This window comes from Neolamprologus brichardi, chromosome 3, assembly GCF_056152115.1.
Source record: "Neolamprologus brichardi isolate AB-2024 chromosome 3, ASM5615211v1, whole genome shotgun sequence".
In the NCBI taxonomy this organism is placed as follows: Eukaryota; Metazoa; Chordata; class Actinopteri; order Cichliformes; family Cichlidae; genus Neolamprologus; species Neolamprologus brichardi.
In genome coordinates, this window is record NC_142106.1 from 33,927,258 (window position 1) to 33,943,877 (window position 16,620).

Below are 16,620 nucleotides of genomic sequence, written 5' to 3' on the forward strand. Positions count from 1 at the left end.
GTCTTTGGTCTGTGGGAGGATGCCAGAGTACCCGGTGAAAACCCACACAGACACAGGGAGAACATGCAAACTCCACACAGAAAACTTCCAGGGTGGAGCTAACCACCTCACCACCATACTGCCCACGGCCACCATTCCTGAGGCAAAAAATGTAATCCCCAGCTGGTTGTAATTGGTTGCTGGAGGTTGCTGGCAGTCAATTTGAAATCAGTTGCTAAAGTCCCAGTCACGCAGGCCTAGAGGCTGATGATTGCCACACTAGTAACCTTTGGTCAGTATAGAAAAGAGAATGATGGGTCGGTGAGTGCTCGCTGGGGGTTGCTGGCAGATGTTTTCGTGAATTTGGTCACAAAGAGGTGCAATGGACACCTGTTGTTGTCCTAGTAACTTAAATTTCACCATTGGACAGTGACCATTCACATGTTTGCCTAGTATTTGTGAGTGCGTGGACTCATCCACAGAGAATTTACACTATATGCATGCACCAACTATGTATGCACTAGGCAGCAGACTTCATAGATTTATAACAGGAAATACTACTCGCCCATCAGGTCTAGCTGTCCAGGCTTCAGGGCTCACACCTGTCTGACTGAGGCCTAAGATGAAACCTTTCAGATAGCTAGAGGACACGACTAGCTATCTGACTGCCACCTAAAGTGATCACTCCCCAGATAATACACAATTTCAAGCTTTAATACAAAACATTAAAAAAGCAATAAAATCACGCACCATTCAGTTTTTATGTAGAGGAAAATTAGCAATTAATTATAGTTAACATGACCAAAAATTATGAGTTAATGAGTTAAACAACTGTATGTGGCCTAAAAACCTAATGGCTACACTTTCCTTTCACATTTGCAGTGTTTAGAATCACATACCTCGCCTTTGTTTGTCAAAAAAGAGTGCAAAACACTCAAAATAGATAAATTTTTTTCTAATATTATTATTTTTTTGTACATTGACATTATACCATAGCAGCTTGTTCAGCCTGAGAGTTATTATTGATTTTGGGGTCTTGTATTAAGATGACATGGGCTGTAAACTTATTTGCTTCCAGCACAAGTGTCACTGTCAAAGACAAATAAATTGCAGTGAACTCAAATGACTCAAACGTTCTGTCCTGCCTTTCAAGATGACAGAGCTGAAACGCGCACCTCTGAGTCTGAAAGCAGGTAATTTGCATTTGAAAAATGACAGCACCAATGTCTACAAGTGCTCATTAGGAACAAGGTGAACACTGGGCTATGACATTGCAGAGATCCCTTCTGTGTAATTTGACACATCACAGGTGTGAACAAACTGGTTTTGCACTTGCTGTATATAATGTATATAACTGCCTTTTCATTCCTCATCATTAAAAATATAAAACATTTTCCCCACATTTCTTTAGGATTATTTTGCGCCCAGCTTGACTTCCAGCCTTAATTTAGGATGTTATACAAACAACGCTGTATCATCTCCCTGGAACCGCACTCTCGTTGACGCCCACCGCCTCGCTAGCACCTCGATCTCAATCACTAACAAGAGGCCCTTCACCCACAGTGCAACTGCACACTGCTCATTCATCCTAATGAAGCAGGATACAAACCCAGTCTCGCTTAAAATGAGGCAAAAACCTACTCAGCGTGGTCCATTTTGAATCAGCCTTTCCTCCCCGCTGCATTAGCTAAACCTCGATTCCAAAAAACACTGAAGCAACACGTCATGTTTTAGACGCTAAAAGACAGCAAGACGTGATATTTTAATTACCAAAGTAAACCAAAAGGTACACATCATTGAAAGCAGCCAGATTTAGCTTATTTTCATCTATTTTCTTGGCTTGAGAACTTGAGAATTCTAGTTAAGGTAGAGAGAAGAGCGTGACTAAAGCCAGCATCCAAGACAAGACAACTTTGATAGATGGTTAAATATACGGCGCAGCATACAAAGATTTGACTTAAATTGAAAACATGTAACCAAGCCATCCCCGACTGCTCACTTGTGCAATAATTTCAACTCATGTGACGTCTTCGACACACACAGAGACAAAAAGAAAGCCTCTCCTATTTCTGAGTCGCGCCCGTTTTCTCTCCGACAAGCTGGTAGCCACAATGCCAGATCAAATAGCCGGGCTCATCCTCTGATCACTGACCCAGTGTCGAACGTGTCTCTTTAAAGTGAGAAGATGCAATCAAAAATGATCCTGTGGCAGCCGTCAGATGAGTCATGCCTTCTTTTTGCCCATTTACATTCGTTCTGTCGCTCCCTTTTGTGATGTTTGCCGACAAGGTCCCACCCCACCCTCTACCCCCATCTATACGTCTGCATGTCTTTATATTTCCCTTTTTTCCCCCTTTCGCGGCTGTGGGCGTAGTGTCACAAGCGGTTAGCGTGAGGAATGAGCGGGGTGGCACAAACTACGAAAATTGGATGACAATTAATGCCTATGTGCGTTTTAAGTGCTGCAGATATGATTGTCTGCACCTAGGCCTCTCTCTCTCTCTTTCTCTCTGCCTCTGTCTCTCTCTTGCCACCATTAATATTCAGTGATTGAATAGGCACCTGCCACCATATTCTCACCAGCCTGCAGGCCTTTTTTTTATGTTCCTCTCTGCGCAAAATTGTTAAATAGAGAAGCTGATGAGGTGGAATGTCGAAGCAGATTGCATACGACAGGCCCCAACTTGAGGATGGAGAAATCATCATTTTCACTGCTTTTCTTCGCCCCCTTTTTTTTTTCTTTCTTCTTTTTCCCTTGACCGGTAGAAACTGATGTGACAATCGGATCTGGAATTGCTGCACATTTCCAAGGAAAGAGGGGTTGGGGGGGGTGGTCGCGCAGCAAGCAGGAGATGGTGAAAGGAGAATCTATGTTCGAGTCGGCGTGCCTGTCAGTTTTGTGTTTCAGTGTCATTTGAGTGCATGTGGAATGATAGTTGCTGGGATTCATCCCCTGAATAGCAGATAAAAGGAATGAAAAGATATAGTGTCTTGCAGCCCGGGTGAAGAACAGGATAGAAGATTGGAGCGTGACGGATAGCGTGAAGCACATCGGGCGCAATATCTCGCAATCATCTTCCAGAAGCTGTGAGCTGCCTTCAGATGGAAGTTGCTCGCGGATTTGCGCGCATTGTGTACAGTCATGTAAATTCCTCACGACAGCGTTGCTTTGAGGAGTAAACAAAGTGTCACATTTTAGCCACTTATTTCCAGTAGGACATTCTGCCTTGTCTTGATTTATTTATTTTTTATCGCATTATTCTCTACAGCATGATCTCCCACTCACTCCCTGCGCGCACGCTGCAATCTTCTGCTTTTTTTAAAAAAAAAAAAACTGCTGTTTTCATTCATCGAACACATACAATCATCCACTTGTTCCCCGTCAGGTTTGCTGTTTCCCTGCATGGTCTCGAATACATCCCCTGAGAAGTGAAAGATACCCTCTCTCTCCAGATGACAGTGGGTATTCATATAAAGCTGAGCTAAGCCCCATCCAATTTTCTCCTGCTTTCCTTTTCACCTTTCCTTCTTAAATAACAGGTCTCTGGCCTTTATTGCCGGCTGTGGACATTGTGAGGCCATAAGACAAGACGCTAACCAAAATTAATGGGGCCCACCAGCCTGGACTTTCTCCTTGCTGACCGCTTAACGGTCTGCAGAGCACGGGCAGAGAGCAAAAAGACTGCTAATCGGAATTAGACGAGGACAAGCACGCACCCTCCCCTTCAATTATGGACAGTAGGTGGTATTGACAGGTCACTGTGGAGAAACATTGGGAATATTTACTTATACTGAGCGATACATGGCGCTCTGAAAAGCTTTTGCGGTAACAAACGTGTGGTTTTATCAGCTGAATTCCTCTAATAAACCTCTGCTTTTTGCCTGATCGTAACAAACAACAAATCCTGTGCGACATGATGCCCCCACCCCAGCCCCACACCTGCTCCAACCTTGGGGTGAAAAGTGGTAAAGTACTTTTCCTTTGTCTTATCTAGCAGCTTCAGTAAAGCCTTATAGGGGGCACCTATATCAGATCCCTCATGCTTGTCATCATCAAGCCTCTCATCAGGCTTTGCACTCTAGTCGGCCGCCTTCTCCCTTCCCTCGTGACAGCATTTTGTTTTCCTGCCGAGAAACACAAAGAGGAACATATTGAAAGGAGGAGAGCGAGACAGAGGCGTCGGTGTACACACATCTCCTGGCTAATAATCCAGCGGAGGAGACAACAGTCATTCATCTGTGTACCGGCACTGGCAGGTTGACTTTTCTTGACTGAAGAAGGGGGAATAATTGCGAGGCTCTCGTAACTGATGAATGCAGCTGAGACTGTAGTGCCGAGAGCGTCCCGACTGCCTTTTTTTTTTTTTAAAAAAAAGGGAGAAAAAAAGCAGGAGAAGATGAAAAGAGGAAATGCACACAAAGGAACATTTATGTAACAACACAAGGAGTATGTATCAAATAAGCTGTGTTCCACTTAGCATAGCTCCAAAGCCAGACAAGAGGAATCAATAGGCACCAGCAATTTTGCCCTCTTGAGGAGAGGAAGCTATGAGCAAACAAATATGCAAGGTTCTTAGTTGCATGTCTCTGCAGATTTAAACATCTTCCTCTAAAATATTTGCCATTCATTTCAGACAGCCGGGGATGATTATTTATTTATTTAGCTTTTCTTTTTTTCTTTTCCTTTGCACATATACACAAGTGAAGCGCAGGCGAACTAATCAAAAACTTGTACGGCACAAAAAGCCCCGATACAAACTCTGGCATCAATATTCACCGTCTATGCACGCTCCTTAAGTTTGATCATGCAACTCTAACAGAAGTTAAAGTAGAAAGGCGAGATTCTCCCCTTTCTCTTTTCGTCTGCACCACCGTCTCCCAGCTCTCGCCGTCTCCTGTCCCTCCCGTTCCTCTCGTAGCCTTCATTCTCTTTCTCTTTGCTCTCCATCTTCTCTCTCATTATTCTCATCCAGCTAACTCCCCCTCCCACCCACCCAAACTTCTGTTGGCTCTTCATTTGCAACACTATCCCCAGGTCAGCGGGGTGGGTGTGGTACAGAATGTGAAGTAATCTCACTTGCTTGATTCTATCAATCCTCTTTTTCACCCGGGTTTTGAACACCTCAATCAAATCTCCCCTCAAGGTCGCCTTTGTTGCATGCTCGGCAGATTAAGTCCCTGTCCATGTGCGGCGTGCGCTTTGAACTGGAGACATCACCCAGAGAAAGATAAAGAAAAAAGAGGGAGAGGAGAGGAGAGGGAAAGAGGGAGGCAGAGAGATAGGCATGCAGGAGAGTTGGGAGAGGCTTTTTTTTCTGCTCTATACTTTGTGAGGGAGATTCAGGCTATAGTTTAGCATTTAGAATGCAAAAAAATAACTTCTGCAAGCAATAAACTTAATTTGCTGTTCATTTTATTACAAATGCCCAGAGGCAACCTTTCCATGCTAAATCGATAAATGGTCAAAATCTGACCATTTCCAAGAAGCTGATTGACTGTCGACCGTCCATCCGTACCCGTGCAACATCATTTTTGTCAGCGCTACAGCAGAGGTTTCACCCCACCCCCCACTCTGCCCCATCCAATGCACTATTGTCAACACTTGAGCGTTTCAAACTGTTCCATTAAACCCCAAGCTTGTCAGCCGAAGACTACGCCATGTGATGTCGATGATAGCAGCGGGGGAACGGGACCACGATATGAATGGTCGGCTGGACGCAATGTTCAATTTCCAGCGGTCTGAGATTTTCATCTATCATCGGCACAATGAAGGAGAGCCAGAGAGTGAGTGAGAGAGAGAGAAAAAGAGAGTAGGAAGAGAGACGAGTGAACCTCCTTCCCTTGTTCTACCTCATGAACTGAATACCAACTGGAGCTGTGCATGAAGGCGAGAGCGCGAAGGGAGGGTGGCAAACAGGCGCGTGTGGACCTATCAGAATGTCGTGGATGTTTCCACATCTTGCCTGCTTTCTTTCACAGAAGCAGTGTGTCTCACCACTAAGGATGCACACATTTCTTTTTGTTTCTCTTCTTTCAACCACACCTTAATTCTACCTTCTCAACCCCCATCTACATCTACATCTCTTTCTGGCTCCTGCTCTATTCAAATGTAGCTTGCAAACATACATCATTGGGCATCATTGTTATGCTTGAGGCTCAACAGCATTCATTCTAATATCTGCATGCTATCCAATTTGGAAGAAGAATGAAATAATCTCACCAAGACAAACCAATCATTTATCAAGCTACTCAGCCACGCCACAGTTATTCCACCCACCCCCACATCCCACTTCCTGTGCCTTCTGTCAGCCCACCTAGGTAAAAACAAAAACACAGGCATGATACTCACTGTACCATCTATGTCCATCAAAAAAGGTATGCCCACATACCAAGACACTGATCCATTCCGTGTCTTTTGGGTCCCATGGTGCCAGCTTCGTAACTCCTTTGGATTTTATTCCATCTGCACACTTAAATAAATCTTAACTTAGTAACTTCCAGTGTTAGCTTTTATTTTAGCGCTCCTGCTGCTACACATGGATCATCAATATAAGACTATCAGCAACATGTTAGATAGAAAAATACTGCCAAGACCCCCCCCACCCCCAACCAGTATAATTGCATGCACCGAAGATCTGTTGCCTAGAAAAGAGGTTGCCTTAAGCCACAATCCCATTATGAGTTCGTTCCCGACCTCTAGTCTATTCTATTGCACGTTTTTTCATCGTTCTCCACAAGGCCTACTTCCCTCCATCTGTAGCCTCTGGCTCTACCCATCTACTGCTATGATTCAATTAATTAGTGTGTGGCTTGTCCAGAGGTTTAAGGCATAACGATACGTTAGCCCCACCACTGTGAATATCTTAAATTGGTCTAATCCCAACAGGCCACATGGGTAACCTCTTGTTTCTCGCAAAAGGGTCACATTATTAGAGAGCAGTGAGGTGTGTGAAGGGGAATAAGGTGATGCAGAATACATGCCGGACTCATGGGACGAGGTGGGTGGGGGGGTGTAAGAATCAATGAAAGCAATCACCACATACAATTGAATTTGTTGTGAATTGCACAAAGGACAAAAAACAGATGAATTACACAGAGGTCAAGCAACCATATAGTCTTTGTGAATGGAGGAAAGAAAAATCATACTTTGACTGGAGTAGTGTAATATAGCCTAGCAGATTATGGAGTCAACTGCTATAGATTTAAGGCTAAGTAAAACAACAGGAAAATGTCAGTGCGCAGACAAGTATTATTAAAGAGTAAAAGCACACCATGTAGCTCCCTTGCAGTCTATCTAAAAAAACATACATAGTAGAGGGTGGGTGAGTTCAAACATTTCTGTTAATCATAGGCTTGCCTTTGGGAAAGCTTGAGGTTTTAAGGAAGGAGCAACAGCTTAGAAGACTGGCTGAATATAACCACCCACTTGCAGATTGCGGCATGTCTTAAATGCTGGGTAATCTGGTGCGGCAGTAGCAATAAGCAAGTGACCACTTGACAAGTGGCACCCATAGCCAATGTGATGCAAAGAGGAAACCCAAACACAAAGTACAGCTAAAACGTTTTGCTCTCCTGTTTTCCACTAAACATTTATGACTCCGGTCTTTAAGTCAGACGTCATTAGCCGTTTGCGGGTCCAACCTCCGCTTCAGGTACCAAAGTCAAACAAACACTGTGGCAACACTTAGAGTTAAAAACTGTCTAAATTGTTTCATCTTTTATAAAATCAGTGTGGCTGCTCTACCAGGTGTAATAATTAAGTTTAACATCCAGGCATAGATGAAAACAGAATTTATTTAATTTAACAGAGTTAGACGTTAGCATGAAGTTAGCTTGCTAGTTTCCAGCTAAACATAATATGCCATGTATTGACTGAGGGATTTCTCAAAAAAATTAAAACATACAGCTCTGCTATCACTTCTAACTTAAACGAAGACAGAAAACTAAATAGTAGTGACATCTGTAGGGTTGCTGAAGTTGGACTAGCTGGTATTTAATGATGTGCTACGTGGTGGCTAGCTACACAGCTATGGTAAGCATAATATAAACACATTAGCACAGTGAAGCTGGAGGATGAATGCTAACTTTTTTCGACTCAATAAAAGTTAATGTGAGGGTTCCTGATGGTTAAAACATGTTAAAAAACACAACAGCCTTAATTAATGCAGAGTAGTTTGGGTTTATCGCGTCATCATTTAAAGACCTGATAGAAACAGAAAGCTGGCATCATGATATCATGTGTTTCTAAGTGATATTGCTCTCTAGCTAACATTATACATTGTGGGACAGATTAGAATCCACTACGGCATTTGCTTAGAAGCAATTACAACTACAAATCATATATATATATATATATATATATATATTTAAAAAGACAAGTAAACAGCTCCCATAATCCACCTCTGAGCCCCTTTTACTCACCTATGAAATCGCCTCCTCTACTGAGCTGATAATGGACATTTTTTACATTTCTTTTTTCAGTGACCATGCTTATGTAGAGGAGACTTTACATCACACATACTATGACGTAAGCCTGTGTTCAATGGATAGAGTCTTGGTACTTGGTTAATGGATTCTTACATAGCACTTTTCTACCCCACTTGAGCATTCAGTGTCTTTATACAATATGCCACCCATTCATATAAGCACTTTTTCCCCGTGCCTGAGTGCTTTCTATCTGACATTCAGACTTTGATGAACACATCAGAAGCAACTCAGAGTTACAAATCTTGGTCGAGGGATGAAATCTGGAACAGCCAGCAATCGAACCACCAACCTTCGAATTTACTAGATATTACTATTCGTTATAAAGGTGCTATATAAGTGCTAGTCACTTTACTGTTTGTTATATACACCTGCTATTATTTCACTATATCCATATACTGAGGTTTCTGTTGCTGTAGCAGCTAATTCAGCTATTTCCTATTGATGGCAGAGATCATTGATCAAATTTTGCCCTTTTTGAGATATTCTCCACTTACAGCAGCACGAGCCTCATTCTCCTGATATTCAAGCATGAGCTAACTGCTCAACCTGTCATGTTTTGTTCTTTTGTCTCACACACACACGCACACATACACACTCTGACACATCCCTCATGCATCCATCATTTAGTGAAAAGAAATGATTTGTCCACTAAATGGACAGGCTAATAAATCGATCGCTCAGTTTGAGCTCAAGGTTAATTTCGCATATCTTTTAACAGTTTCTGAAAATGATTGAGCACTTTGACTCGGCCACGGGGAACGTATCTGTGGCCGAACATCTCCCCGTGAGGAAACTCGATGAAGACGAAGCACTTTGCCCGTTTAAGGCAATCAAGGTGAGTTCATGTCAGTATACTTCATTTGGTGTTTCATATGTAGCGCATGCCATCACATCCGACGGAAAATACCATTTGTGAATGACACCAGATTGTGCAGCTAATTATATGCAACACCAGCTGCTATATCCAAGCATAACAAAAGACATTCCTGTAATGAATGCAATCATTTGTGCATCCAAATGATCTGGACACAAATACTGGTAAATTGGACCACAAACAACAATTTATTGCCTCTTTCTGTACGCTCCCCCACCTCTCAGGGGCTCAGCTATATAAGCATCCCATCTCAGAGCTGGTTGATGGCTTCTGCCAACAGAAGGTAGGGATCGCTTTTCCTGCGATTAGTTTCATTTACGCAGTTTTTCTTTGCGTGGTAAATTGTGGCTGGTGAATGGGGGCGAAAAGACGTCTGGTTGGCGGAAGCTAATTTTCCACTTGAGGAAACTGTCTGCAAAATAATAATCTACGGTTTGTTATGTGAAAATGATGATCTCCCTCAACCCTGCCGGGAGCTGGGTAATGGCACAGCAATAGGGAGGCTTTCATGCCACAACTGTGCTTTCCCACAACTGGCTTGTTAGCCAGAGAGCCCGAGCCTGTCACCATGCAGGCAGGCAGGATGAAACTGCAGCATCTGCCACAGACTGGCAAGAGAGTGTTTCGAGGGTTGCACAGCATGCTGAAGTTACTCTATCTGCAGAAAAATATACATGTCCTTTTTAATCTAGCCACTTTCGTGAGCATTTTGTAACTAACAGTGTGTATATTCTGTTTTTGTCCATTTTACAGCTGAAACATGAGCAAAGCACTGTACAATTCAAGGTCCTTGTACCATTCAGCTACTTCATTTCATGCCCCTACATTTGCTTTATGAGTTCCAGAGGAGAAGGTTACCAGTTACACAGACATGCAAATATACAATAACGTCATTTTATATGATATCTGTGTAAGGCCTCAGTCATCCAGGTCATAGTAGTCTTAGAAAAGAAAGCAACTGGTCTTCTTTAAGTTTGTTGAAGATGTTCAATCTCTTATACAAGAGGCTTTTTGAAGTAGCCCCTTGGATGAGAGGTGAAATGTCTCCAAGCAACTTAAAGAAGTCCAGTGACCTTATTTTCGAGCTCCTAAAAGGATCTTGCATGTATCGTAATATATGACTCCAAAAGTATTTGATTGGAAATCTTGCTAACCAACCATTAATGCAGTAGTAACCACAAGAGCTTTAATTCCACAGATGTTTACCAGTAATGATGCAAACAAGTACTGTCAGAAAGAGCAGACATATGCCTGGTGAACACTGTAAGTTTTCTATATAAAACCCTATATTCAATCATGTATTTTAAAATTTACTATATTCTTCTATGTCTGTTACCATAAAAAATACAGCCGTTTTAAACTGAGCGATTGTCGTGCTGTGCGATACTGCAGATTTTGGCATCAATCTGATACCAAGTAAATACAGGACCAGTATTGTCAATACCAGTATCGATACTGATACTTTTGACCTATAGAGGAAACTTATGTAGGGGAGTCGTGATTTATTTCAATAAGGACAGATCACTTGGAAGAATGCAACATGATTTATTGAGATAAAGAAATTAATGTGTTTGGCGATTAGACTCCAGTGATTCATCATCGGAGTCTGGAATCCCAGCGGTGATAGGATTTAGGACACGACCCCCCTGGAGTCTAGGGGATGGTGAAGATGAAGGCCGAGGCTTGAATAGAGCTCTGGCTCAGGTGTCTGAGGTGCAGATGAGGAGGAGGTGGGTTGCACGAAAGAGATTCGGAAAGGGAGAATGGTGGAGAGCACAGATTTAAACCATGCAAAATGGAGGCTTATTGGCTCAAAGAAGCCAGGCTAGAAGATAATTGGACTGGAGAAATGATGTCAGTATTGAGATTGACAATGTGGGAAAGTGGTAGATATGTAAACAGAAAAGCAGTCGGACGCCCAGGAAAACAGGCACGCTTCACCATATTAATCATTACCCCCACCTCCCCTCAGCACTTTCATACCCACGTGTTTTTATGAGATGAAAGGTCATCAGTTTGCAAATTCTAAAACACATTTTAATGACCACTAAATCACTTTTTTCACAATAATTAATTAACACAACAAAACACACCTTTCAGCTTTTCATTTATTTTGAAACTGGGTTTTTTGGAGACCTGGAATCTAAATTCGTCTCTCTGTAAAGCACTTTGGGTCAGCATCTCCGTTATAGGCTATAAATAAAATAGATGTGACAGTCAACACAAAAAAGTTTCGACATTTTGCACAGTGCATGTTTGAGGTTTATTTTTTTATGTACAGAAAAGATAATTCACCACAGTTCAGTGAGCTACATGCAGAACTCTGAGGACGGAAACAAAGTATTGATTCTATCGTGCTAGCATCAACCCAAAACTAAGACAGCACTGGTATCCATACTATCGATATTTGGATCGATCCTCCCACCTCTCGTAGGTTCTGCCTTCCCTGAAATTTTTTATCTGATCTTTACACGTCAAGAAGTACTTTTACACGGTTAGAAAATACTTCTTCCACCACTGTCTGCGCCCAAACATGGATACAACTAAGGCTTTTTGGTCAAGAATGATTTCTAAACATCGATTTTACCACTTAACTACAAATGTAAAATGAATCCTGAAGGGGGAGTTGCTCCATTCTGTCAGAAGGAGACAGAAACATGCTCTACTATAAATAAATCTTCAGAGCAGGCTCTGTAAGCCGTGGAACTTATTACACTGTTCAGTCTTTGTCTTTGGCTTGGTGTCGTACCAGTAAAAAATAAAAGGTCATTCTTCACTGAAGAGTTATGCAAGTGGCCTTTAGAGGAGCTTCATTTGGTATGGTGTGTGTTTGTGTGTTCCTATAGGGGAGGTCTGCTTTAAAAAAGAGCACCCGGGCTGCCCTGCATGGGCTTCTTGTATTCAGCTCATGTGTGGCGAGAGCAACAATCGACTAATCCTCTTTCCCCCACCACCACCACCCGCCTGAAGTTTGTCTGTTGATTCAAATCAGCTGAGCTGAACTTTAAGCATCCAAGAGGAGATAAGATGGTGAGATACAGAGGTGTGAGGTTCAAAGTCAAGGAAACAAGTTATAGGGGCCTCGCTCTGTTTATTCCTTAATTTTTGTGGTATATTCCAGCGTTTCCCCTTTGATACACAAAGAAACTCAATCGCTTTGCATCTTGATGGAAGATTTCCAATCTAATCACATTTAAGTTTAAACTGCCTGTCTCCTGCTTCTACCCTTTATTCCCTCTCAAGTCGCTCTTATTAGAGTTGATAAATCCAACAGGGCTTCCTCACAGCATGTTTGCGCATTAGCGTGCTGCTAGACAGGCGCACAAATTTACAAACCTCACCGACACGAGGAATAAATTAATCACAACATAAACTGTTTGATACGAGATATGTTTCATCTTGACTGAGTTTTCCCCTCCTATTTGCTGGGGTATCTCTCTATTCATGAGGCCACGCATTATCCAGCATATAATTTTTCCTCATTTAGCATCGAGTCCATGAGTGCCTCCCTTCTGCTGGAAATTAATTACTTGAGCTGACTAAATGTGGAGCCATTGAATAAGACAAAGAGCAGAGGTTTTTTCCACTCACTCCGTTTTTGACTTGATACGAGTCTATAAGTGAATTTACATCAGAAACGACGAGGAGAAGAGAACGAGCACAAAGAATTGTAATTTAGTCTGATTATCCAATTCAGGATTTAATTACATCATATCAGTGCAATTATTTTTTTTATTTCTCAGACTATTGATGACCCACTTAAAAACTGTGTTGATTCGACTCTGGGGCTTGGCTTTTACCAGCCTTGGTTTTCAGTTTGAAAGCAGGTTAAAGGGTCGTGGCTTTTAAACCTCGGGCTATTAGGTTCGCCCCATAAACACCCTCGTGCACATTCGCACTCGCACCCATACACGCGCAAGCTGATCGACTCGTAGTTTTTACGTGAGCGAGGGCCAACTTTATCATTTCCCTGTTCAATAATCCATCAACATTTACATTCCATTAATCATCCCACTGTCTGAGTTGGAGTAGAGCTCCTGGAAGGGCCCCCTGGGCAGTGCACCAGCCCTCCCTCATTAGCCATAAAACACGCATACACACACACACACACACTTGCGCACCCTCACATACTCACGTGATTTACCGCTCGGGACAATATTGACCTCAACAACTCGATCAATGTGCTAAAATGCACCGAATGATGTGCAATAGTGTATTTGTCAGCAAGTGGGGTGTGCTTTAATGTGCGCATGTGATTCCACACAAAGTCACGGATTCCGAGAGAAGAAAGACAACTGAATGCAAAAAACAGCCTGAATGCTGAGAGGAAAATCAAAAAAAGGGGGAGGGCAGAGAGAAGTAGTGCTTAAAGGCTTCAATTGAAAGCTGTTTACATGGGACAACCAGCTCAGTAACCATGTCTGCACCACCGCAGGGTGTCAGGCTCACCATCCATCCAGCAGGATCTCACGTACGTAGACACACACACACACACACACACATATCATACATCCACATAGGCCCGAAGAGCTGTGAAATCAACATGTCACTAAGCTGCAGTGGCATTGCAGTAGGGGGTGCTAGTTAGCTGGTGAGGTATAATACAACCCCAACTGGGCTCAGTGTGAAGCTTGGTGGGGTTTTACTGTAGCGTCCACAAAACATACACACCACATGTATTCACACACACACTCAAACTCACACATGGACAAACATCCCCAATCTCATTCCAATCCTCCGCGTGCCCCACTCTCTCTCACACACCACACACACATATACACAGAGACAAATTGCATTCCCGTTCTCGTCCGTGTTTGTCCATGGAATGAGACTTGTAAGAGATTAATTCCCAGCTGTATACCAGATGATGTAAAAGTACAATAAAACAGAGCTGTATCTTCAGTGGAAGACAAAGAAATAGATGACAGATCATAAATGCCAGACTTTTGCTGACTCCCCACCTTCGTTGCCATTCAGTTAAAAACAAAAATCCATAAATTCACCAGCAGCAATATTCTGCTGTTGGTTGAGTGTCTGCTGAATTTTTTTTATACTAATGGAAAAACAGGGAAAAAAACACCACAAAGCTGCTAACTTGACAATATGATTTTATTTTATTTATATATATATTTTTTAAATGGTGGAACTCGTTATCATTTTATTTTATTTGACCACGGAAACAATTGTAAATACTCTGTAACCTCATTTTTGAAAAAAAAAAAATGTAATTCTCTTGAAGAAACTCTAATTATAAAATTCATTTCAGACTGAAAATTTATTTCAGACTTTATAAAAAACACTGAACTTACTGGTGTTTCTAAAAAAAGACCACGTTTCAAAGTCAGAATAAAAGTCTGGCAATAGAAAATCGCACTTAGACCTCACCAGTGCCTCGAAGTTACAGGTGAAAGTTTGTATTGGTTGTGAGGGAGTGAAACAAGTTTCAGTGGGGACACACTGACTGCAATGCCTGCAGAGAAATTCAGTAAAGCTGTAGTCTACATATCAAACACTCCTTTCCATTAGATGATGAATGACGGGCCTCGCAGCTTGCATATCTATACCACATTAAGGTAAAATATGCAAATGTGTGCATGTGAATATCACATTTCAGGAATTAAAGTCGTAATAGTCACCAGACCTTTGAATACAGACTTGATTACAGATGAATACCATTAAAAACTGACGACCTGTGTTTCTTGGTGATACAACAGAACATAAGCCAGGTAGGAGTTTGTAAATCTCCAATGATTCCAGTAAGATTCTGATCATATTTTATATAATTGGTTAAAATACTACAATTACTAAAGTAAAAAAGTCAAATAGATGCATTTAAGAGGCATAAACATCAAAACTTTGACAAAAGAAGCTACCAAATATATTTGATGAGCATAGAAAAAAAGAAAGCATTAAATGACTGAAATAGCCAAATATATCGCACATTCGAGGGAATTTGACCCATTTCAACGAGAAAATAATTCATGTTTGAGTATTAGAAGGAAGTACCTCCCTGCATGTATCAGAGCTTTAAATTTCTAAAATTGGAATAACAGGTTCCAGTGATTAGAATCTCTTTTTATGGAGTAACAAGTGGAGCTTTCCCTACTTAAACTCATGGTAGAAATGGTGTGGTGTTTTCTTTTTAAGGTATTTAAAATACTTCATTAAAAAAATTAAAGAGTGGAGTGCCCACTCTGGGTCAGGGACGAGATCCTGCCCCAAGTGGAAGAGTTTAAGTATCTCGGGGTCTTGTTGGTGCAGCTGCTGCAGCGATGCGGACGTTGTACCAGTCTGTTGTGGTGAAGAGAGAGCTGAATGTAAAAGCGAAGCTCTTAATTTACCGGTCGATCTACGCCCCTACTCTCACCTATGGTCACGAGCTGTGGGTAGTGACCGAAAGAACGAGATCGCGAATACAAGTGGCGGAAAGGAGCTTCCTCCTAAGGGTGGCTGGCCTCTCCCTTAGAGAGAGGGTGAGAAGTTCAGCCATTCGGGAGGGGCTCAGAGTAGAGCTGCTGCTCCTCCACATTAAAAGGAGCCAGTTTAGGTGGTTTGGGCATCTAGAGAGATTATATCTCTCGGCTGGCCTGGGAACGCCTTGGTGTTCCCTCAGATAAGCTGGAGGAGGTGGCTGGGGAGAGGGAGGTCTGGGCTTCTCTGCTTGGGCTGCTGGCCCTGCGACCCAGCCCCGGATAAGCGAAAGAAAGTGGATGGATGGATGGTATTCAAACCATGAGAAAAGACATCGACAACTGGCAAAGATTTCAATCTGCTACCGATTTTTTCCCAAAATGGCCACTCCTTAAATCCATGAATAGACTGACGTGAGGCAATAAAAAGCATAACAGTTACATCTTTGTGCACTGTACATTTACACTAATTTGACCTGCATATGAGATCAAAACAGCCTTTTTTTAAAATATAGTTTTAGCTGCATGCAGTCTTTACAGTGCTCAGAAAACCTGTGTGCGTTTCGATTACAAAAGAGAGCCAAAAAAGGGATTAAGTCCACAAAACATGAATACATTGGTTAATTTTACCTTCCACAACTGCCACCACCCAAACTAACACACTTATACAATAGCTTGGCAACGGGTCCCAAGACCTAATTAAATTATTTCCGTATTTGCACGCCACAATAGGGAAGAGTAATTAATTTTTTGCTCAAGTGCAATTCATTACCAAAGGCAATATCAAGTTTATTAAATGTGTCACAAATTAGTTTGATTAATTATATTTGCTGGAAGTTGGGAAATTGAAACTTCACCCACTTCTAATTA